Raw genomic sequence first — 23,590 nt, forward strand, 5'->3', positions numbered from 1 at the left:
CTACACACAATACCCCATAATGACAAAGCGAAAACAGGTTTTCAGAAATGTTTGCAAATTTATCCCAAATAAAACACAGAAATACCTTATTTACATAAGTATTCAGACCCTTTGCTATGAGACTCGAAATTGAGCTCAGGTGCATCCTGTTTCTATTGATCATCCTTGAAATGTTTCTTCAACTTGATTGGAGTCTATCTGCAGTAAATTCAATTGATTGGACATGATTTGGAAAGGCACACACCTGTCTATATAAGATCCTACAGTTGACAGTGCATGTCAGAGCAAAAAAACAATCCGTGAGGTCGAAGGAATTGTCTGTAGAGCTCCGAGACAGGATTGTGTCGAGGCACAGATCTGGGGAAGGGTACCAAAACATTTTTGCAGCATTGAAGGTCCCCAAGAACACAGTGGCCTCCATCATTCTTAAATAGAAGAAGTTTGGAACCACCAAGACTCTTCCTAGAGCTGGCCACCCAGCTAAACTGAGCAAATGGGGGGAGAAGGGCCTTGATCAGGGAGGTGACCAAGAACCCGATGGTCACTCTGACAGAGTTCCAAAGTTACTTGGTGGAGATGGGAGAACCTTCCAGAAGGACAACTATCTCTGCAGCACTCCACCAATCAGGCCTTTATGGTAGAGTGGTCAGACGGAAGCCACTGCTCAGTAAAAGGCACATGACAGCACGCTTGGAGTTTGTCAAAAGGCACCTAAAGGACTCTCAGTCCATGAGAAACAAGATTCTCTTGTCTGATGAAACCAAGATTTAACTATTTGGCCTGAATGCCAAGCGTCACGTCTGGATGAAACCTGGCACCATCCCTACTGTGAAGCATTTTGGAGGCAGCATCATGCTGTGGGGATGTTTTCAGCAGCAGGGACTGGGAGACAAGTCAGGATCGAAGGAAAAATGAACGAAGCAAAGTACAGAGAGATCTTTGATGAAAACCTACTCCAGAGTGCTCCGGACCTCAGACTGGGGCAAAGGTTCTCCTTCCAACAGGACAACGACCCTAAGCACACAGCCAAGACAACGCAGGAGTGGCTTCGGGACAAGTCTCTGAATGTCCTTGAGTGGCCCAGCCAGAGCCCAGACTTGAACCCAATCAAACATCTGGAGAGACCTGAAAATAGCAGTGCAGCGACGCTCCCCATCCAACCTGACAGATCTTGAGAGGATCTGCAGAGAAGAATAGGAGAAACTCCCCAAATACAGGTGTGCCAAGCTTGTAGGGTCATACCCAAGAAGACTTAAGGCTGTAATCGCTGCCAAAGGTGCTTCAACAAAGTACTGCGTAAAGGGTCTGAATACTTATGTAAATGTCATATTTCCATTATTATTTTTTTTTTATAGATTTGTGAAACAATCTAAAAACCTGTTTTTACTTTGTCATTATGGGGTATTTTGTGTAGATTGATGCGGGGAAAAAACGATTTAATCCATTTTAGAATAAGGCTGTAACGTAAAATTCTTTGGGAAAAAGTGAATGGGTCTGAATACTTTCCGAATGCACTGTATAACTAGCCTATTAGCCTGTAACTGTTCCAAATATTGCCTATTTTTGCAGTTGAAGTCTGAGAAACAAAACCTTGCATCGCATTGATTTCAGAATCCATGCACACCCAAAGAGTCAGAAAGGAAACATACCCAAGTCTAAACCATCAGTCCATCAACAGAAATGAGCACTACTGCTTCCCCTTCTCCTCTCATGTTGAATCAACAGAGAACAATGGGAAGGATCTTCTGTTAAAAACAGACCAATCATAATTCTGATTGCCCATATAGGATCTCCCGTAGTCATGTCACAGACGGTTGATATCAGATGTCAATATCAATATCAGTGTTGCCTATATTAGCTACAGAAACAGATGGACCATTATTAAATAAACATGAATGTGGGACACTGTATTCAGTACACAGTTACATTCTATATGTATTTTTTTTAAATCTGAGCCTGAAATCCTTCAAAAGCAAACTAGATATGAAGTCTGAAAGAAACTGTAAATCACTTCATTTCTGTTCATCCTCAACTTCATCTCAAACTCTTCTGAGTCATTGGGACAGTTCCTGTCAATCCCAAAGTGGACGAGAAAGTTTTATAAAGTGAAAATGGACGAAGTTAGAGAGAGAGAGAGAGAGAGAGGGAGAGAGAGAAAGAGAGAGAAGAGCGAAAGCGAGTGAGAGCGAAAGAGAGAGCGAACGAGAGAGAGAGGGCAGTGTATGGTGCTGTCACTGAGGCTCAGTGTCTTTGTGTGGTGTGTTGTGAGGACTGAGCCTCGTGTCATGTTGAGTTTCCGAGGCAGCAGGACACCAGCAAGAAGCCTGGGGATTGGCCGAGCCCCCACTGATAGACCACCATCTCTTCTGGCCACTTTCAGGACATGTGACCTTAAGCAAGAGTTACTGTTTTGAAAGAAAAGCAACATGACTTTTAAGCCCCATGCAATCTTATTAATTGTATTTTTAAATCATCACTGTATGCCTAATGCATCACTGTGTATTTCATGAAAATAACCCCAAAAACATTTTCTATCATTTATTTCCCTGAGCCTCCTTTTGCCATTGAAATTATCAATCTGATCATGTAGGTGTGTTGATAAAAATTGATACAAAGCCCTGATAGGATTGGCTAAACCAGGGGTGTCAAACTAATTTTGTCCCAGGGGCCGTATTCAGTCTTCAACGAGGTCCGGAGGGCCTTTCCTCGCCATCAAAATTAGCTTTGTTTTGGGAATTTTCAGTACTCCCTGACTGTCTAGCTTTAATTTTGGTGATTATTAGTGAGCTGGACACAGTCACTTTAAAGCATATTGAGTTGCCCCCCCTCCCCACTCCCCAAATAACATCTTATTTGTCTTTCTTCTTCAAAGCGGGTGGATACATATGCAAATCAAGATGACTGGTCATTGGTCAGAAAATCAGATTGTGATGTCATGCTGTGGGCCAAAAACTGCATCACACACCTGAACAGGCAGATAAAAAAAAAAAAGCTCTTAGACTAAAAGGGCATTATCATAATTTTCACAGTTTCAGAATGTTATTTCAACTTCATAGTGTGGAAATATCATAAAAAAATACCTGAAAAATCACTGTCCTTTTTAATGTTATTACGGATTGTTACTCATCGTTAATCAAGTAATGTTTCTCATAACTCTTCTTAAATAGTATTTTTTACAATAGCAATTAACCATTTATCATGCCATTGATAGTGATCTTTCCAAAGCTTGATTGACAGAATAATCAGCATGAACAAAATGTATGTAAAACTGTTTTGTTTAAGAGATGTTATCTCCTTGCCAGTAGGCACAACAATGCTACATGACAACACAGTATTCATACCCCCAAAAATATGCATCTGGCAAGGTCAAATCTATGTGAGACACACAACGACCCAGACAACCCAGACAGTGTCTGTCAAAGTCAAATGTCCTTGCACCTTCGGGGCTATTCCCATCAGAGATAGAAAAAGTACTCAATTGTCATACTTGAGTAAAAGTAAAGATGCCTTAAAATACTACTTGAGTGAAAGTCAAAGTATTTGGTTTTAAATAAACTTAATTATCAAAAGTAAATATTGTATAATTTTTTTAATATACTTAATAAAGTAAAGTATTTTTTTTTTTACATTTACGGATAGCCAGGGGCACACTCCAACACTCAGACATAATTTACAAATAAAGCATTTGTGTTTCGTGAGTCTGCCAGATCAGAAGCAGTAGAGCTGACCAGGGATGCTCTCTTGATAAGTGACACATCTCCTTTGCATAGAGTTGATCAGGCTGTTGATTATGGCCTGTGGAATGTTCCACTCGTCTTCAATGGCTGTGTGAAGTTACTGGATATTGGCAGGAACTGGAACACGCTGTCATAAACATCGATCCAGAGCATCCCAAACATAATCAATGGGTGATATGTCTGGTGAGTACATAGGCCATGCAAGAACTGGGACATCTTCAGCATCCAGGAATTGTGTACAGATCCTTGCAACATGGGGCCGTGCATTATCATGCTGAAACATGAGGTGATGGCGTTGGATGAATGGCACGACAATGGGCGTCAGGATCTTGTCACGGTATCTCTGTGCATTCAAATTGCCATCGATAAAATGCAAATGTGTTTGTTGTCCGTAGCTTATTCCTGCCCATACCATAACCCCACCGCCACCATGCGGCACTCTGTTCACAACATTGACATCAGCAAACCACTTGCCCACACAACGCCATACTGCCTGGTACAGTTGAAACCGGGATTCATCCGTGAAGAGCACACTTCTCCAGGGTGCCAGTGACCATCAAAGGTGAGCATTTTCCCACTGAAGTCAGTTACGATGGTAAACTGCAGTCAGATCAAGACCCTGGTGTGGATGACGAGCAAGCAGATGAGCTTCCCTGAGACGGTTTCTGACAGTTTATGCAGAAATATTTTGATTGTGCAAACCCACAGTTTCATCAGCTTTCCGGGTGGCTGGTCTCAGACAATCCCACAGGTGAAAAAGCCAGACATGGAGGTCCTGCGCTGATGTGGTTACACGTGGTCAGTGTTTGTGAGGCAGGTTGGACGTACGCCAAATTCTCTAAAACAACATTGGAGGCGGCTTATGATCGAGAAATTAACATTCAATTATCTGGCAACAGCTCTGGTGGACATTCCTGCAGTCAGCATGCCAATTGCACGCACCCTCAAAACTTGAGACATCAGTGGCATTGTGTAATGACAAAACTTCACATTTTATTGTCCCCAGCACAAGGTGCACCTGTGTAATGATCATGCTGTTGAATCAGCTTCTTGATATGCCACACCTGTCAGGTGAATGGATTATCTTGGCAAAGGAGAAATGCTCACTGACAGGGATGTAAAGAAATTTGTGCACAAAAGTTGAGATAAACAAGCTTTTTGTGCATATGGAACATTTCTGGGATCTTTTATTTCAGCTCATGAAACATGGGGCAAATACTTTACATGTTACATTTATATTTTTCCATTACATCCTTGCCTTACCTTTAGTTGTGGCTGGAAATATGACATTCTTGCTCTGCAGCTCCAAATTTACAGAAAATATCAGTATCACAGAAGCCACTAGTTACTAGCTTGTCACGTCCTGACCAGCAGAGGGAGGTATTGTATCAGTTGTGGTCAGGATGTGGCAGGTTGTTTGTATGTTAAGGGTTTGTGTTGGGGATGGGACTCCCAATTGAAGGCAGGTGTGTTGAGTTGCCTTTGATTGGGAGTCCTATATAGAAGGGTGTGTTTTTCTTTGGGATTGTGGGTAGTTGTTTTTGCACTGCGTTTAGTTAGCCTGCAAAACTGTTGCTGTCTTGTTTATTGTTTTTTCACTGTGGATGCTTTACTCTTTTGAATTAAACTATGAGTATCCACATTCCCGCTGCGCCTTGGTCCATCCCTGAAGACAGCTGTGACAGAACTACCCACCACAAAAGGACCAAGCAGCGGAAGAGGAGGAAGCCACAGGAGAACAGCGTGGATGAATGGACATGGGAGGACATCCTGGATGGCAAGGGATGCTACACCTGGGAGGAAATCCTGGCCGGAAGGGATCGCCTCCCATGGGAACAGGTGGAGGCACTCAGGAGAGTGGAGGCAGCTGGACAGAGGAACCAATGGGAACGTTATGCTGGAACACGGCTGGCGAGGAAGCCGGAGAGGCACACCCAAGATTTTTTTTGGGGGGGCACACGGGTAGTTTGGCCAGGCCAAGGAAGAGCCGTAAGCCAGCTACCTGTGATTACAGGGAGGTGCGTATGAGGTGGAGGGCGCCATGTTACGCTGAGGTACGCACCATCTCGCCTATACGGACGCACAGGCCAGTCCGTCCTGTACCAGCGCCCCGCATGTGCCAGGGTGAGGTGAGCATCGAGCCAGAAGGGGTGATGCCAACCCTGCGCTCAAGACCGCCAGTGCGCCTCGAGGGTCCGGTGTTTCCCGCTATACGCACTAGCATGGAGGTGCGTGTCTCCAGGCTGGCACGTCCAGTACCAGCCCCACGCATCAGGCGTCTAGTGCGTCAGCCCAGCCTCGCCAGTCAAGAGTCGCCGGAGCTGCCCGCCAGTCAAGAGTGTCAAGAGTCGCCGGAGCTGCCCGCCAGTCAAGAGTCGCCGGAGCTGCCCGCCAGTCAAGAGTCGCCGGAGCTGCCCGCCAGTCAAGAGTCGCCGGAGCTGCCCGCCAGTCAAGAGTCGCCGGAGCTGCCCGCCAGTCAAGAGTCGCCGGAGCTGCCCGGCAGTCAGGGGCTGCCGGAGCCGCCCGCCCGGAGCTGCCAGAGTGGCCCGACTGCCCTCCGGGTCTGCCAGAGTGGCCCGACTGCCCTCCGGGTCTGCCAGAGTGGCCCGACTGCCCTCCGGGTCTGCCAGAGTGGCCCGACTGCCCTCCGGGTCTGCCAGAGTGGCCCGACTGCCCTCCGGCCCAGCCCGAGTGGCCCGCCTGTCCTCCGGTCCAGCCCGAGTGGCCCGCCTGTCCTCCGGCCCAGCCCGAGTGGCCCGCCTGTCCTCCGGCCCAGCCCGAGTGGCCCGTCTGCCCGGCGCAGCTATCGGCGCCACCGAAGTGGGTGACGCCGAAGGTGGAGCAAGGTCCACGTCCTGCACCTGAGCCACCTCCAGGATAGGTGGGTTGGGGAGGGAGGGTGTAGCACAGTGCCATTGGTGACGGCAGCCACCCTCCCTTCCCTCCCTTATTGTTTAGGGGTTATTGTTTATTGGTTTTGTTTAGGTATTGGGGATTTTTTGTTTGTTTGTGTTTTCCTTTTTTTAGGTGCATTCCGGGGTCTGCACCTTGAGGGGGGGGGCGACTGTCACGTCCTGACCAGCAGAGGGAGGTATTGTATCAGTTGTGGTCAGGATGTGGCAGGTTGTTTGTATGTTAAGGGTTTGTGTTGGGGATGGGACTCCCAATTGAAGGCAGGTGTGTTGAGTTGCCTTTGATTGGGAGTCCTATATAGAAGGGTGTGTTTTTCTTTGGGATTGTGGGTAGTTGTTTTTGCACTGCGTTTAGTTAGCCTGCAAAACTGTTGCTGTCTTGTTTATTGTTTTTTCACTGTGGATGCTTTACTCTTTTGAATTAAACTATGAGTATCCACATTCCCGCTGCGCCTTGGTCCATTCCTGAAGACAGCTGTGACATAGCTAAGCATTATTCAACAATGCAAGCAATTTTTCTTCTAAAACATGTTAGCTACACACTTGCATAATTCAACCAAATTACAATTTTAATTAATGCAACAATCTACAAGCATGTGCAGACAATTTAATGGTTTATGTTCTCGTTCGTACACATATTAAATGTAGCGTGCCAGAAACAATACAGCACAGCTAGCTAGCTACTGATGCTAGCAATGTTAGCATATCAGACCCCTCTCATACAAATATGAAAGTACAGTAACATTATCATACAGTCTCGTTCATACTATAGTACAGAGATTGCACGGTAGCAAGCTAAACAAAATAATTTTGGCATTCTCCTTAGCTAGCTACATCCTAATAGCTAGCTTCTAGCTAGTTAGTTAAAATCTGACATTAGCTGAACTAGAAACCCCTAGCTACATTACAGTTTCAGCATATTAAAGTTACCTTAGAACAAACCAGACTTAATTTTATTAATATCATGGAAGTCATTATCTGAGGTAATTGCGACTGAAAACATTGATAATTCCTTGGCGAGTTGATCAGCTTCTTGATTGCATAGCTAGATAATATGGCTTCTTGCCCCGACTGTGGCTCAGAGCACTGCAGCTAACGGGGAAAAAAACACAGTTGAGTTTCCTTTTCTGAAAGCCACCACAACAATTTCAGAATGTAACAGGCTTTTACACTGTTATATTACTTGAAAATTCAATAAAACAAGTCTCAAATATAATACAAAATGCCTAAACGTTTTAGCTGTTTAAAAAACATTACTCTGCTATTACGATCTTTACTGTAGGAAAGTTGGGCTCAACAAGACAATTCGACTTACACTGCTCTGCTTAGAGAGGGCAACTGCCGGGCGAGTGTCGTGCGCGACCTCTGGAGGTAGTGTTCGAGACGTGACAAATTCGCAAGTTTACATTACAGTGATGTCTCTCGAATCTATACCTCTCGAGAATCTCTCAAGAATGTCCTTAATCCTCGTAAACATGAAAATAACTTAACTTTTCTACTGAAACTTTACTATCTTTACTGCTGTAGCTTTTGGGTTCCTTGTTTCTCTCCTTTTCACTCTAGGGAAAATTGTGTGATCTCCTGGATAACTGGAGCTCTGCTGAGGAGATGATCTGTAGGCAGGGGTTCTCAGGTCTAATCACACACACAATGTCAACACACTGGAAGTCTCATGACAAGATGTCGCCGACAGACACGGTTGCCCTGTTTCTAGCTCCTTGCCCACTTTGCCATATGATTTTGTTTTGTGTGTGTTATTTCTCACATTATTTGCTCAGAACATTTCTTGTATTATTACCTACAGCCGAAAATAACTTTGGGATATTTGATCGACTGTCACTCACCAGAAATTATAGCAGAAATTGGGCTTCACTGACATGGATCCTTTGTTTGAACTTCCCGAGGCAACTCTATTCATCCTGGGGGCTGCACCAAAATGCTGAGAGCAGAGAAGGGGAAGAAGAAGTGGGGCCCTAGTCAGACTCAGGCGATGTGCATACCATCCACCGCTTCCGAGTATATTACTTGCTAACGTTCAGTCCCTGAATAATCTGAGGCCACATTTATTGTAGGTGGGGACTTTAATTAAGGAAATCTGAAGAAAACGCTACCGAAAAACACATCTCCTGTGCAACACACGCATAGAGTAGTCTGGATCATTGCTACTCTCCCTTCCGGGACTGCTACAAGGCCCTCCCCTGCCCTTCCTTCGACAAATCAGATCAAGCCTCCATTCTGCTCCTCCCAACCTATAGGCAGAAACTTAAGTAGGACGCACCTGTGGTAAAGACTGTTCAACGTTGATCTGACCAATCGGAATCTATGCTTCAAGATTGTTTTGATCACATGGACTGGGAAATGTTCCGCTTCGCCTCTGAGAAAGGTATCGACATATACACTGACTCAGTGACTGGGTTCATCAGGAAGAGGACGTTGTTCCCACTGTGACGATTAGAACGTATCCAAACCAATATAGATGGTTAGATGGCAGCATTCGCAAAAAACATATTTTGCAGGTGTAGTGAAATGCTTGTGTTCCTAGCTCCAACAGTGCAGTCATATCTAACAATTCACAACACAAATCTCAAAGTAAAATAATGGAATTAAGAAATATATAAATATTAGGACGAGCGATGTCGGAGTGGCATTGACTAGAAAACATTAGAATACAGTTGAAGTCGGAAGTTTACATACACTTATGTTAGAGTCATTAAAACTCGTTTTTCAACCACTCCACACATTTCTTGATAACAAACTATACTTTTGGCAAGTTGGTTAGAACATCTACTTTGTGCATGACAAGTAATTTTTCCAACAAATATTTACAGACTGATTATTTCACTTATAATTCACTGTATCACAATTCCAGTTGGTCAGAAGTTTACATACACTAAGTTGACTGTGCCTTTAAACAGCTTGGAAAATTCCAGAAAATTATGTCATGGCTTCATCATGAGAAAATCAAAAGAAATCAGCCAAGGCATCTCAAGCCATGTCCTCAGAGCATGTGCAGACCAGCTTGTAATATCAGTAGGCTACAGCTATGCTTTGGAGAGGGAGGGGCAGGTAGTCTACACGCACACACACTGGCAAAGATTTTCAGCTGGCAGGCAGACAGTGGAAGACGTTTCTGATTGTGTAACGCGGGTCGTATAAAGGGGACCAAGGCGCGGCGTGTGAAGTGCTCATATCTCCTTTAATGAATAAACTTAAAACAACAAAATGACCAAACAGTTACGTCAGGTACTACAGACAAAACGGAAAACAACTACCCACAAAAACCCAGGAAGAAAAACCCCTACTTAAATATGATCTCTAATCAGAGGCAATGAGGATCAGCTGCCTCCAATTAGAGATCAACCCAAACAATCCCAACATAGAAATAAAAAAAATTGAACTTAAACATAGAAATAGAAAACATAGAACAACCCAAAACACCCCGTCACGCCCTGACCTACTCTACTATAGAAAATTACATCTTACTAGGATCAGGACGTGACAGTACACCCCCCCCCCCCCCAAAGGTGCAGACTCCGAATGCAACATAATCAAAACCCAACAAAACAACCACAAAACACAAAGGGAGGGTAGAGAGGGTGACAAAAGTCTATGGCGGCTCAAATGCAGTCCACATAACCTTACCTTCCAGCATAGGAGGCGGCTCCGGTTCTGGGTGTACTCCCCGCTCCACCCACTGATCCTTCTGCTTTATTACCACCTGACCGTGGATTGTCGTCGAAGGAACCGGACTGTAGATCATTGCTGGAGGTTCTGGGCTGCGGGCTGCCGCTGGAGACTCTGGGCTGCGGGCCGCCGCTGGAGACTCCGGGCTGCCGGCCGCTGCTGGAGACTCCGGGCTGCGGGCCGCCGCTGGAGACTCCGGGCTGGGGAGCGTCGCTGGAGACTCCGGGCTGGGGAGCGTCGCTGGAGGCTCCGGACTGGGAAGCGCCGCCAGAGGTTCCGGACTGGGAGGCGTCATAATAGGTTCCGGACTAGTGACCGTTGCTGCTGGCTCCATGCCATGGATCATCTCTACAGGTTCCGCGCCAAGGATCATCACTGGAGGCTTCTTATCATGGATTATCTCTACAGGTGCCGGGCCATGGATTATTCCTACAGGCTTCGTGCCATGGTTTATCCCTACAGGCTCCGGACCAGTTATAGTCCCTCCAGGCTTTTTGCGAAGGATTACTTCTTCAGGTTCTGGGCCATGGATTACCACTTCAGGCTTCGTGCCATGGAATATCCCTACAGGCTCCGGGCCATGGATCATCACTAGAGGCTTAGTGCCATGGATCATCTCTACAGGCGTCGGACCATCGATTATCACTGGAGGCTTTGTACGAGGAGCAGGAACCGGTCTCACCAGACTGGGGAGACGCACTGAGGACCGAGTGCTCAAAGCAGCCACCGGCCGTACTGGGTTATGGATGCGCACTGGAGGGAGAGTGCGAAGAACAGGCACAGGACACACTGGATTCTGGAGGCGCCCTGGAGGGAGAGCACGAGGAGCAGGCACAGGACGTACTGTGCTATGGAGGCGGACTGGAGAGAGAGTGCGAGAGGCAGGCACATGCTCACCACAAAAAGCACGGGGAATTGGATCAGGTCGCTGTCCTGGCCAAGCCAAACTACCTGTGTGCCCCCCCCAAAACATTTTTTGGGGCTGCCTCTCGTTTTTCCCAGGTAGGCTCCGATATTGCTCGATTACCTGGCCCCAAGTCCAGTCTCTCCTCTCAATCCATTCCTGATGTGACCAGGTGTCCATTTCTGCCCGGGCACGCTGCTTGATCCAATCACGGTGTGTAGTTCTGTAACGCGGGTCGTATAAAGGGGACCAAGGCGCGGCGTGTGAAGTGCTCATATTTCCTTTAATGAATACACTTAAAACAGAAAACAACAAAACGACCAAACAGTTCTGTCAGGTCCTACAGACAAAACGGAAAACAACTACCCACAAAAACCCTGGAAGAAAAATCCCTACTTAAATATGATCTCTAATCAGAGGCAACGAGGATCAGCTGCCTCCAATTAGAGATCAACCGAAACAATCGCAACATAGAAATAGAAAAACTAGAACTTAAACATAGAAATAGAAAACATAGAACAACCCAAAACACCCCCTGTAACGCCCTGACCTACTCTACTATAGAAAATGACATCTTACTAGGATCAGGACGTGACAGATTGACAGAGGGAGGGCTTTGCATAGGTGCTTTGTTGTGTTTTTTGTGGGACTGGAAAAAAAATGCCCAGAGCGTCAAATAATGTTACTATTAACAGGTTCCCATGCTTTTCAAATAACGGTTCTGTTCTGGAACAGTATAGATAACTTTCGTTCAGGGTTCTGATTCTGTTCCTAGAAAGTGTTTGTTTTTTCCGGTTTTTGGTTCTGTTCTCTGAACCGGTTCCAACCCCTGGAAAAGAGTTCTATGTGGATTTTTTTTCAGAGGGTTCTCCTACAGGGACAATTGGTTCTAAATAGCCCTCTTTTTTTGAGAACGCAATCAGCTATCTCAATCCTACATGTCAAACGATCATCTTTTCAATTGACTGTATCAGACTGACAGGTGTCGCATTGTGTTTGTTCCAGTGTGCCCATGGGGCGTGTTAAAGTGCTCTGAGATTTTATAGACCTCAGCGCATTTCTGCCACTTGTCTGTCCAGGAAGTCAGTGTGTTGATTTCCAAAGTTAGAGTCACAAAGTATTTGACCTTCAATTTTTCATTTTACATGGTCAATACATGGTCTATGTCCATTGTGTCCAGCTGCCCTCAGAGCAGAGTGAATCAGATCCAGGTCAAGGGTCAACAACTATCAAGAAGCTGTCATAGGCCTATACCCGAGAGGCATCTGACGCAATAGTAGAGAAATCTCATTTGTGTCTGCTTTGAGACAAATCAAATCAGTCCCTGCCCATCTTCCCACAGCACCCACCCCCTCTCCACCTCCCATCTCCCCACTGCTAAAAACACACACAAAAAAACACTAGTGCTTGTCTTTTCCTACTAGCACTGACTTTGCTGATATCTACTTTATCAAGGATAAATGTACTTACTATGACTGTGATACGTGGTTGTCTCACCTAGCTATCTTAAGATGAATGCACTTCAGATGTTGGATCTTAACTTTATCACTCTTTTGTCGCGGCCTGTAATATCAGATGTAAAGACAAGATGAAATGGAGAAGAGTGAGGTAGCCTACAGAACGTAGTGCAATGGCGCATGAAAGTCCATGATTTTTTTTATCTAGAGTATATTATTGAAAAAGAGGCCCTAAGGTTATGAATCAACTATCATAATTGAGTTAAATTGTGACCCGGAGTGGTCTAGCGGTTAGGCCTGCATATATTGGCCTACTGTGACTGTGTGGGTTCGATTCCAAACCATGCCCTTCTGGCACAAATAACTCAATCCCCCCGATTGACTTGATTAAGTTACACATTTCAAATATGGACGGTCCAGACGGGCCACTCTGGCTGATCCGGGCAGACGGGCCACTTTGGCTGATCCGGGCAGACGGGCCACTCTGGCATCTCGGGCGCAGCAAGGGACACCCGCCAGCCGGGCGCAGCCATCGCCGCCCGCCAGCCGGGCGCAGCCAGGGGCGCCACCTAAGTGGGTGACGCCGAAGGTGGAGCGAGGTCCACGTCCCGCACCTGAGCCGCCTCCTATATAGGTGGGTTGGGGAGGGGGGGTGTAGCACAGTGTCGTCGTTGACGGCAGCCACCCTCCCTCCCTTCCCTCCCTTTAGTTTAGGGGGATATCTTTTGTTGTTTGGGGGTTTTTGTCTTTTCTTTTAGGTGCATTCGGGGTCTGCACCTTTAGGGGGGGGGGGGTACTGTCACGTCCTGACCAGCAGAGGGAGTAATTGTATTAGTTTTGGTCAGGACGTGGCAGAAGTTTTGTGTTTTGTATGTTTTCTACATTCTGTCAAGTTTAGTTTTTCTATGTATAGTTAATTGGGGTTGGACTCCCAATTGAAGGCAGGTGTGTTGAGTTGCCTTTGATTGGGAGTCCTATATAATAGGGTGTGTTTGTCTTTGTGTTTTGTGGGTAGTTATATTTTGCACTGCTAAAGTTTTATTGATTTAGTCTGTGAAACTGTCCTTCGTCGTTCTTGTTTTTTTGTGTATGCCGCTTTATATCTAATTAAAAGATGAGCATCCACATTCCTGCTGTGTATTGGTCCTCCCTTCAACACAACGACAACTGTGACACTGTGGGTTTAGATATGGTTGTCCTTGTTCGATAGAGCCATTGTATGTATTTCAGCGATGTTCCAATCGGCGAATTCATTGCTAAATATAAAGCAGACACATTTTTTTCCAGTCTCTGAAAGACTACAACTTGTGTTGTGCAGTGCTTCGTGCTCTGGTCCCCATCTCTCTCCCAAGGCAGGCTTTTTTTTAAAGGAGGTGGACACTAACAACAATCCTTTGGGCAAAACTGAAAGAACTGACCTGACACAATGGTTCCTCTCATGAACACGAATTTGACGATAGAGCATCATTTTAGCTACATGGTGACATTCAACCATACATGTTTCAACCGGAATATAGCAAAGAGGATTTGAAATAAAGGGTTGGATTTAGCTAACGTTAGAAGCTCAGCTACAGCCGACGCCAAAACCAAGAGGGCAGATTACAAATATGGTGCCTAGCTAAGTAAGTAATTTTTCCTGCAAGCCACCTAGCTAGCTAGTTAGCTAACCTTAGTCTATGTACTGAAACCCATATTGTGTATTGCTGGATAACATACTACTGTGTTACATTGGTGCAAAATCTAATTATTTGCTAACTTACCTAGCTAGGTAGCTAACCAAACTACCGGTAGCCAAATCAATGACTAAAAATAGAAAAGGTTTTACAAGAGATCTTTTGTATTTCGACAATAAAACCTCTTCTCTTTTTAGTAGTAGATATGGCTAGCTACTAAACAGCAAGCTACGACGATACAACCAGTCACCTAAAGCTAGGTTTACCAGCAAATGTTAGCACATGACTGGAGTTGGTTAGCTAGTTAGCCTGGCACCTGCTAACTTGTTATGCGCCACGCCTCACATTTGTAACTTGTTAGCAAACATGTGTAACATCAGTAACTGTAAATCATTTTACTAGCTAGCTATGTAACAAAATTGACGAGGGTTAATATTGGTTATGATTGACTGTGGATGCATTTCAATCTCACAAAATAATAGGCATGTCTTAAGATAGGATTCCAAACAGATGTAAATAACAAGTATTGCATATCCAGCAAGTTAGCTATCTAAGTTTACGAGCAAACAGTGAAGAGAAACAATAATACACAAAGTACTGTTATAATTCTCTAAAACTGAAGCTGACGAGCAAAACCGGGTCAAGACCGGGAGGAGGAAAAGAGGTCCAAGACCGAGACTAGAAAAAAACCAGTCCAATTCAAGACCATGATTTGTAATTTCGGCAAATCCCCATATTTCAGAACGACATATACAGTTGAAGTCGGAAGTTTACATACACTTACGTTGGAGTCATTAAAACTTGATTTTCAACCACTCCACAAATTTCTTGTTAACAAACTAGAGTTTTGGCAAGTCGGTTAGAACAAGTCGGGCATGACACAAGTCATTTTTCCAACCATTGTTTACAGACAGATTATTTTACTTATAATTCACTGTATCACAATTCCAGTGGGTCAGAAGTTTACATACACTAAGTTGACTGTGCCTTTAAACAGTTTGGAAAATTCCAGAAAATAATGTCATGGCTTTAGAAGCTTCTGATAGTCTAATTGACATAATTTGAGTCAATTGGATGGGTACCTGTGGATGTATTTCAAGGCCTACCTTCAAACTCAGTGCCTCTTTGCTTGACATCATGGGAAAATCAAAAGAAATCAACCAAGACCTCAGAAATAAAGTGCAAATCAATCCTAGAACAACAGCAAAGGACCTTGTGAAGATGCTGGAGGAAACAGGTAGAAAGGTATCTATATCCACAGTAAAACGAGTTCTATATCGACATAACCTGAAAGGCCGCTCAGCAAGGAAGAAGCCACTGCTCCAAAATTGCGATTAAAAAAGCCAGACTACAGTTTGCAACTGTGCATGGGGACAAAGATGGTACTTTTTGGAGAAATGTCCTCTGGTCTGATGAAACAAAAATGGAACTGTTTGGCCATAATGACCATCATTGTGTTTGGAGGAAAAAGGGGGACGCTTGCAAGCCGAAGAACACCATCCCAACCGTGAAGCATGGGGGTGGCAGCATCATGTTGTGGGGGTGCTTTGCTGCAGGTGGGACTGGTACACTTCACAAAATAGATGGCATCATAAGGATGGAAAATTATGTGGATATATTGAAGCAACATCTGAAGACATCAGTCAGGAAGTTAAAGCTTGGTCGCAAATGGGTCTTCCAAATGGACAATGACCCCAAGCATACTTCCAAAGTTGTGACAAAATGGCCTAAGGACATCAAAGTCAAGGTATTGGAGTGGCCATCACAAAGCCCTGAAAAAGTGTGTGCGAGCAAGGAGGCCTACAAACCAGATCAGTTACACCAGATCTGTCAGGAGGAATGGGCCAAAGTTCACCCAACTTGTTGTGGGAAGCTTGTGGAAGGCTACCCAAAACGTTTGACCCAAGTTAAACAATTTAAAGGCAATGCTACCAAATACTAATTGAGTGTATGTAAACTTCTGACCCACTGGGAATGTGATGAAAGAAATAAAAGATGAAATAAATCATTCTCTCGACTATTATTCTGACATTTCACATTCAAAAAAAATGGGGTGATCCTAACTGACCTAAGACAGGGAATTTTTAATGGGATTAAATGTCAGGAATTGTGAAAAACTGAGTTTACATGTATTTGGCTAAGGTGTATGTAAACTTCCGACTTCAACTTTGGATTCTTTAGACAGTCTGAATAGTGACAAAATGCATGCTGAGGGAACATAGAGCCATGATTATAATAATGATGAAAATTATATTATTATTTTCAATGATGTTCTGATTTAAATCTCTTCATTTTGTGTTGTAAAGGAAAGTGTTAACACTGAAGAGAAAAAAAAGATCCAATCAGGATTTTTCTTTGCTGGTCTCTGGGGAGATAGATCTAGCTAGCTAAAGGCATGCCATAGCAGAGCTAGTGTATGAGGGCAAATCTTTGGAGTGACTCTGGAATCAACCAATGACATTTTGACTTAATGAGTGGGAACGGTTTGACAAAAACGTATGGAAACTTGAAGACCAACAGGTCATGGCGCAATTATTGATTTAATGTTTTTATTTAACCTTTATTTAACTAGCAATAATGAGCAGTAGTTTTCCCACGGTCTAGCAAGCTAGCTTTTTGTTGTTGGCAATTTTGCAGCGGCTGCAGCAGGTGTTATCAAAGAGGATGTTGTTGCTAATTTGTTAGCTTCTCCCTTTTCAAGAATAACTTGCAACAAGAAATTAAGTTTCAAATGATCATCTGATGAGTGGAACTGTGTTTAAATATTTTTTTATTGCAGCACGCTTGCTGTTGTTGCCATATCTGTGAAAATAACTTGTGTGTGAAACATTGTTGCATTTAAAGTGGAACTGACAGCATTTTAGCAACATGAAATCTTATTAAAATCTGTTCATGTACACCTCCAGAAAGAATAGAATCTTTAAAAAAGAAATCTGACAAGCGACCATTGTCACATTTTCATAAATTCTTAGAATGTTTGGGAATTACGTATACTAAGGCATTTGTGAAAATTCTATAGCGGTTTAGAGTGCGAAAGCGGCTGCGCTTTTGGACAATTAATAGACACTGCAGTAGATACAAATGAATAAAAACATCTGTCTTGTCCAAGACCGGAGTCTACACAGACCAGTGTGCTATAGCCAATCAGAGCTACAGTAGACCTTTATACAAATAAGCCATTTTCCACACGGGCCTGCCATCATTCACTTTGAACATGACTGTGTGGTACAGGCAGTTGCAACAGCGTGACTTTAGATCATTAGAACGCATTTGCCAGAAGCCACAAAATACACCTGAATGGATTTTTGCAAATATGTAAACATCACGGGAGTCCTCTTACATTTGGGAACAGTCCTATTGCTCAAACAACCATGAAAAGGTAGACCCTCTCTCCCTCAGTTATGCACCTCAACAACAACAAGATCAACAACTAATGTTAGCCAGAGCAAGATGAACTACAATCTAACGAAGAAACATTAGATAAACCCTCTCACATTTTTTCAGCTAGTTGTCCGTCAAAATTGCAATGATAAACGATGGGGAAATGTTGACTCTTCATCCTTCTGTAGCTTGCCTGCCAATGCATGCTTGTCCCAACCAAGCACCCAAGCTAACTGGCTAAAGTTGGCTAGACTTGCTAGCTAGCTACTTCCAGACACAAATCAGAGAACACCTCACTCTGGCCATTTTACTCGCCGTAGCAGAGCTGGTTAGGCTGTTTACATGTTATCTAGAGCGTTCTTGACTAACTATTACTTTTTTTGCCTACGTTTACTGACACCAGTCATATTCAGACGAGTGCTCTGAAATCGGAGTAGCTAGCCAGAGTGAATTTGCGAACGCAAGAGATATGCTAACTGTATAACAGTCGTTCAAGTTCTTGCTAGCTAACCAAATGACACCTGTGTCGCTTGCTTTGTATAGCCACCGAAAAACAATATCAGGGGAAAAAGTCAGTCACTCACCCACTTCTCCAATGGCATGACATGACATCCTCCTAGCGGCTAGCTAGCTAGCTAGCTATATAACTAACTTTAGGCTCCATGTTTTTAGTTATTAGCCAATAGAAAGGCACAGTAGCAGAATAAATTCAACCACACCATTGTTTTATCACAAAACCATATAGCAACATTTGTCCAGTGAAGTCCACAAAGCATATTGCATGTACAGTAACAGACAGTTACATGACCTACAGCATGGTCAAGCAAGTTAATGTTTCTGACATTTTCCGACCACTAAACAACAATTGATTTAGAACCACAGAAAGTTACCTTAAGTGGCAAAGAAAACAGTAGCTGCCTCCACTATTCCAGCACCATTTCAACTTCAACATTTCAACATCATTAAATCACCTCTGCTTTGTCTAATGCAGTGACCACTAAAAAATACCAAAAACAATTTAGTCCAATCAACGTAAGCTAAAAATGATGTGGCTGTCCATGGTTCTGATTTCTCTTAGCGAGCATGAGTGTGCGCACGCGTTCATGCAAGTAGAAAAGTATGTTAACTCACCCTACATTTACAGAAACGCCAATGCCATCCTCCTCTCTTTTATGTTGACAAAACGGTCTATCACTCTGTTACACAATACACGCTTTTATTTTTTGTTGTCCTAGGCTACCTGGCTAAAATGCTTGCTCGCTAGCCTAACTTCCATTCATGGGTAACGTTAGCTAGTTAACATTAGCCTTCTACATCTAGCTACTGCACATATTGAACTTCCATCCTCTCAGGCCAGGGGCACAACAATTTATGAATTAATGGTTGGATCAGAATCGCCGTCATAATCATTTACCAGTACGCAGAATTAAGTAAAACCACAAGTCCCAATCCCTATCTCCATCCATGGCTAATTTAGGAAAGGGACAATTTTAGTTAGCTAGCTAGCTAGCCACCGGATGACAACAACACAACGAGATGCAACAATTCAAGTTGTTTCTGTCAATGACGTATGCTCTCAAAGCGATTTGATAGCAGACACGCCAAATCCAACCTTGCATTCACAGTTGAGCTCGCACAGTTTAGCTCAACGCCGATTGGCACATTTTTTACACTTTTTTTGTCAAGGGAGCCCAAATGCTCGCTGGCTTCCTTTGCATTCAATGCTACAGGCGGGAACAATGTCATACTCATTTGGACCAGACAGTATCAGATAGACGGCCTACACGTAGAGAGACAGAGGAGCGCTGTTTCGCACGATCGGATGCTTTCACCTGTGAGATACATTCAGCCTCTTGCGAATTGAAGGAAAATTATGAAACACAGAGATACAAAATCTAAATGATTTTAAAAATATATATAATTTTTGGGGACCTGGCTTCCTTTGGCATCCATGAATACATGTCACTGCAAGACCGAGACACTCAATATGTGGTCTTGAGTACTACAACACTGATCTATCTATACACAATTCCTGGAAACTGAAAATGTCCCAGTTCTTCCATGCCCTGCATACTCACCAGACATGTCACCCATTGAGCCCGTTTGGGATGCTCTGGATTGACGTTTTAAGGTATCTGTGACCAACAGATGCATCTGTATTTGTATTCCCAGTCATGTGAAATCCATAGATTAAGGCCTACTGAATTTGTTTGAGTTGACTGATTTTCTCAAATGAACTGTAACTCAGTAAAATCTTTCAAATTGTTGCATGTTGCATTTATATTTTTGTTCAGTGTAAATATTCAATATTCATTCAAATGCTCTTGCTGCAGGATTATTTTTCTATTGTGACGAAATTGGTCAAATTAAGATCCGTCACCTGTAACTGAAATACACTGTGGTTAAGGTAATTGTGGATCAAATGGCAGTGATTATGATAATTATTATAATGAAAAAGAACAGCTTTGTCTCTTATGATGGAAATCCACCTCATTTGAATATTACTCATAGGCTTACTGTATACCAATTTGATGTTGTTATCTTTATGATGACTCATTCACACATACATTCTAACTACCTCCATGATACACAGTGCAAGACTGCTGATCTGTGATTACCTTTGTCAGCCAACCGCCTGTGTGTTAACTACAGAGGAAGGGAGATACTGTAGTTACATTACATGTGAAACACAGGAGGTTGGTGGCACCTTAATTGGGGAGAACAAGCTCGTGGTAATGACTAGAGCGGAGTCAGTAGAACGGTATCAAATACATCAAACACATGGTTTCCATGTGTTTGATGCCATTATATTTGTGCCTTTCCGGACATTCTTATGAGCCGTTCTCCCCTCTGCAGCCTCCTGTGATGTGATATATAATATAATGAACAGGCTGTATTAATCTCCATTCTCTCCTCTCCCTTTCCTCCAGACTCCACTGTCCACTCCTCTCCAATCACGCTGCGTAATCTAGTTACCTCACTAATTATGCGCCAGAGACATTTTTAGCAACTAGGTCGTCGTTGCCATGCAGTCTCTATGACCCGTATAGACTGACTGATTGAATGTCCAGCCTATAGCTATTAGTTCTGTTTATTTAAGTTCAACTTACTAGCTAGTGCAAAGTATCCAGACAGTGTCTGTACATTCATGTAATGAGGGTTTCCCTGCAGTTTGATGGTGCACAGCACACTCATTTTTCCATTAATCTACATCTTACATTCATATTCATGTACAATAAATCAAACATTCATTCATTTCAAACATTCAAACATTCACATTCATGTACAATGAAACTAACTTTTTAAATACATTCAAAAAGTTTCAATTTCTTATTCTTATTCATCTGTGCTGTGTCTGAATTCATTTGTATGGTTCAGAGATGGAACATTTTCAGGGAGCTAGCATTGGGATGACTATTCATCTAGAGTGTTCATTCTAACCAGCTCCTCTTATGGCTCTGCAATCACAGACACTCCAACCAAATGAATCATCCTCTGCTGGTTGAGTGCCTTGTTCCTGACCAGGGTGCCGAGTTTACCCACAGCAGAGGTCATGGCACCATACCAACCTGAATCCAAGCTAAGCCTCCTCCTCTTCCCCCTTTTCCCTTACCACCCTCCTATCTGACATTTAAAATAGAGTGCTCCACAGGTAGAGAGAAATCAGCTATTCTTACCCCTTTCACCGATGTGATTTCTAACTTTATTTATTTATAGATAGGATGGTGACTGATGGTGATTGAGTAAAGCAGAATAATCAAAGAGGTTCTGTCTGAAATGCTAAAAAGGCTTGCAATGAAAAGACAGATTAGCATTCCCAATGAGTGGGCCGCAATGGAAAGTGAGGTGTCTTTTGTTAGTTAGAATGCGTAATGAGTAGCTAAGCTCTATCAAAAGCTTCCTCAACATCAGACCTTGCTGTGAACAACATGTGAGAGATGGGGGGGAGGAGGACATTGTCTATCCATCATATGACATATGACATGAGTGGGAAAGAAAAGCAAGATAACATTTTCACATGCTTGCCCCGGATCTGTTTGTGCTGTCTTGCCAACTCCAGATCTGGGACCAGGATAGCATTATGATTCCTGAATCCTGACTTTGTCAAAGGAGATATTTAGGTGTGCCTTGGGTCTTTGTTCTGTTCGTCCCAGTTTGTGGTTTGACTTTTGGCTTCACAAGCTGCTGCTGTGTGACATCCTAGCCCAGTGAAACCAAGGCTCGACGTTGATCCTTTGATACAATGACAATGTATGGTGGTAACACACAATGACAATGTGCCAATGCTATTAATCTTTGCCTAAATTACATTTGAGTTTCAGTGAATCGGAAACAGGTATCGCCTTTGTCAACTTGCATATCACTGAGGCCATACAGATAGTGGAGGATGACCAGTCAAGTCTCCATTTTGAAGATAGACTCTGCCAGTGTCCTTACTCTCCGAGGGGGACACCAGCTCCAGTTACTTCTCTGACCATGTGAGGCTGGTCGCCTGAGACAGGGCACTCACTGGCACCATGTGACCACTCTGTGTCACATGTCACTTTCGCCACCCCGCAAGGTGGAAAGGTTAGGGTACCTTTTGAGATAACAAGTGTCTTATCAAACATTTGAAAGGTATAGCTAGTTTAAAATGACAAGTCTATATGAATTTGCATTAACAAACCCATTCCACCTCTTACTGAATAAGAACTTGGTAAATTGTTTTCATGGAGCATAGTCTTACAACAATGTTTGGAAACAGTCACTCTTCAAGTCAGCCAGATCTTTTTCTGTACCAAAAAATATATGATTAACACAGCAGCCTTTATATAAAATTGTATTTTAAGACCTCATCCACGTTCATAATCAGGTATATACACATCACCTCTCATGTTGCAGTAAGCACTACTGAGTTTTTCTCTCTCTCAAATACAGAACTACAAAGAGGGTAGGTTGTGTTTCCTCTAATGGCCGCCGGTGGTCATGGTTCCTCTTCGCAGACCACATGTTTCGGCTCAGTGTCCCCCTGGCTAGCTGGGTCTTTTTCCATTTTTGCCTGATGAGCCTAGCGCTGGCTTAGCCAATCAGCACGGCCTTCTCCTCACTTTCACCTTGGGTGCTAAGTTGATATGGCCCTCTGCTTACCAGTCTCCCTTCCTCGCTTTGTCACCGGCTGCCCCCTAGCCACCTCCCCACCTCTCTGCCCCCCCATGGGAGACAAAATAGGGCCCGGCCCAGGGAAGATGTAAACCAAGCTACCACAACACCAGCTCGCCCTAATTCATTATTCATTCCCCAACTTTAATGAGTTTTCCATCCACTACACACCACTATCATCTGCAATTAATGGAAAATACTGTATGTATTGTGTCCAATTGCTTTAATTTAGTTGTGGCCCGCACAATATGCTGTTATACAGTATGAAGTTGAGGAAAGAGGAGGAAGTGTGTAACGGACCAGGAAGTACAACTTGAGGTGACATTTTTCAGCAAGGGATGGCCATAGAAATGGGAAATGAAGAAACATGAACAGGCAAAGTAAAGGGGTCTTATCACCCCTTTCTTTATCACTTTGAGTCATGCATTGTCATAAAAATGGAAGCAACTCAGAAACCATAAAGGCTTACCTTGGTATGGGAAAATATACTACTATTACTGTAACAGTTCACTGTAGTTCACTTCTCACCATGACAGAGGTACACACTTAACAGTAATAATAGTTCTATATTGTGTCAAATAAAGGTGCTATGGCCTGTAAGAATAGCAGAACTCTTTTTGATGCACTGTAAAAACAAATATGTTGATTCAACATACAATTTTAAGGCAACCAGCAGCAATAGGATTGTTAGTTTGCTCAACAC

This window comes from Salmo salar, chromosome ssa19, assembly GCF_905237065.1.
Source record: "Salmo salar chromosome ssa19, Ssal_v3.1, whole genome shotgun sequence".
NCBI lineage: Eukaryota > Metazoa > Chordata > Actinopteri > Salmoniformes > Salmonidae > Salmo > Salmo salar.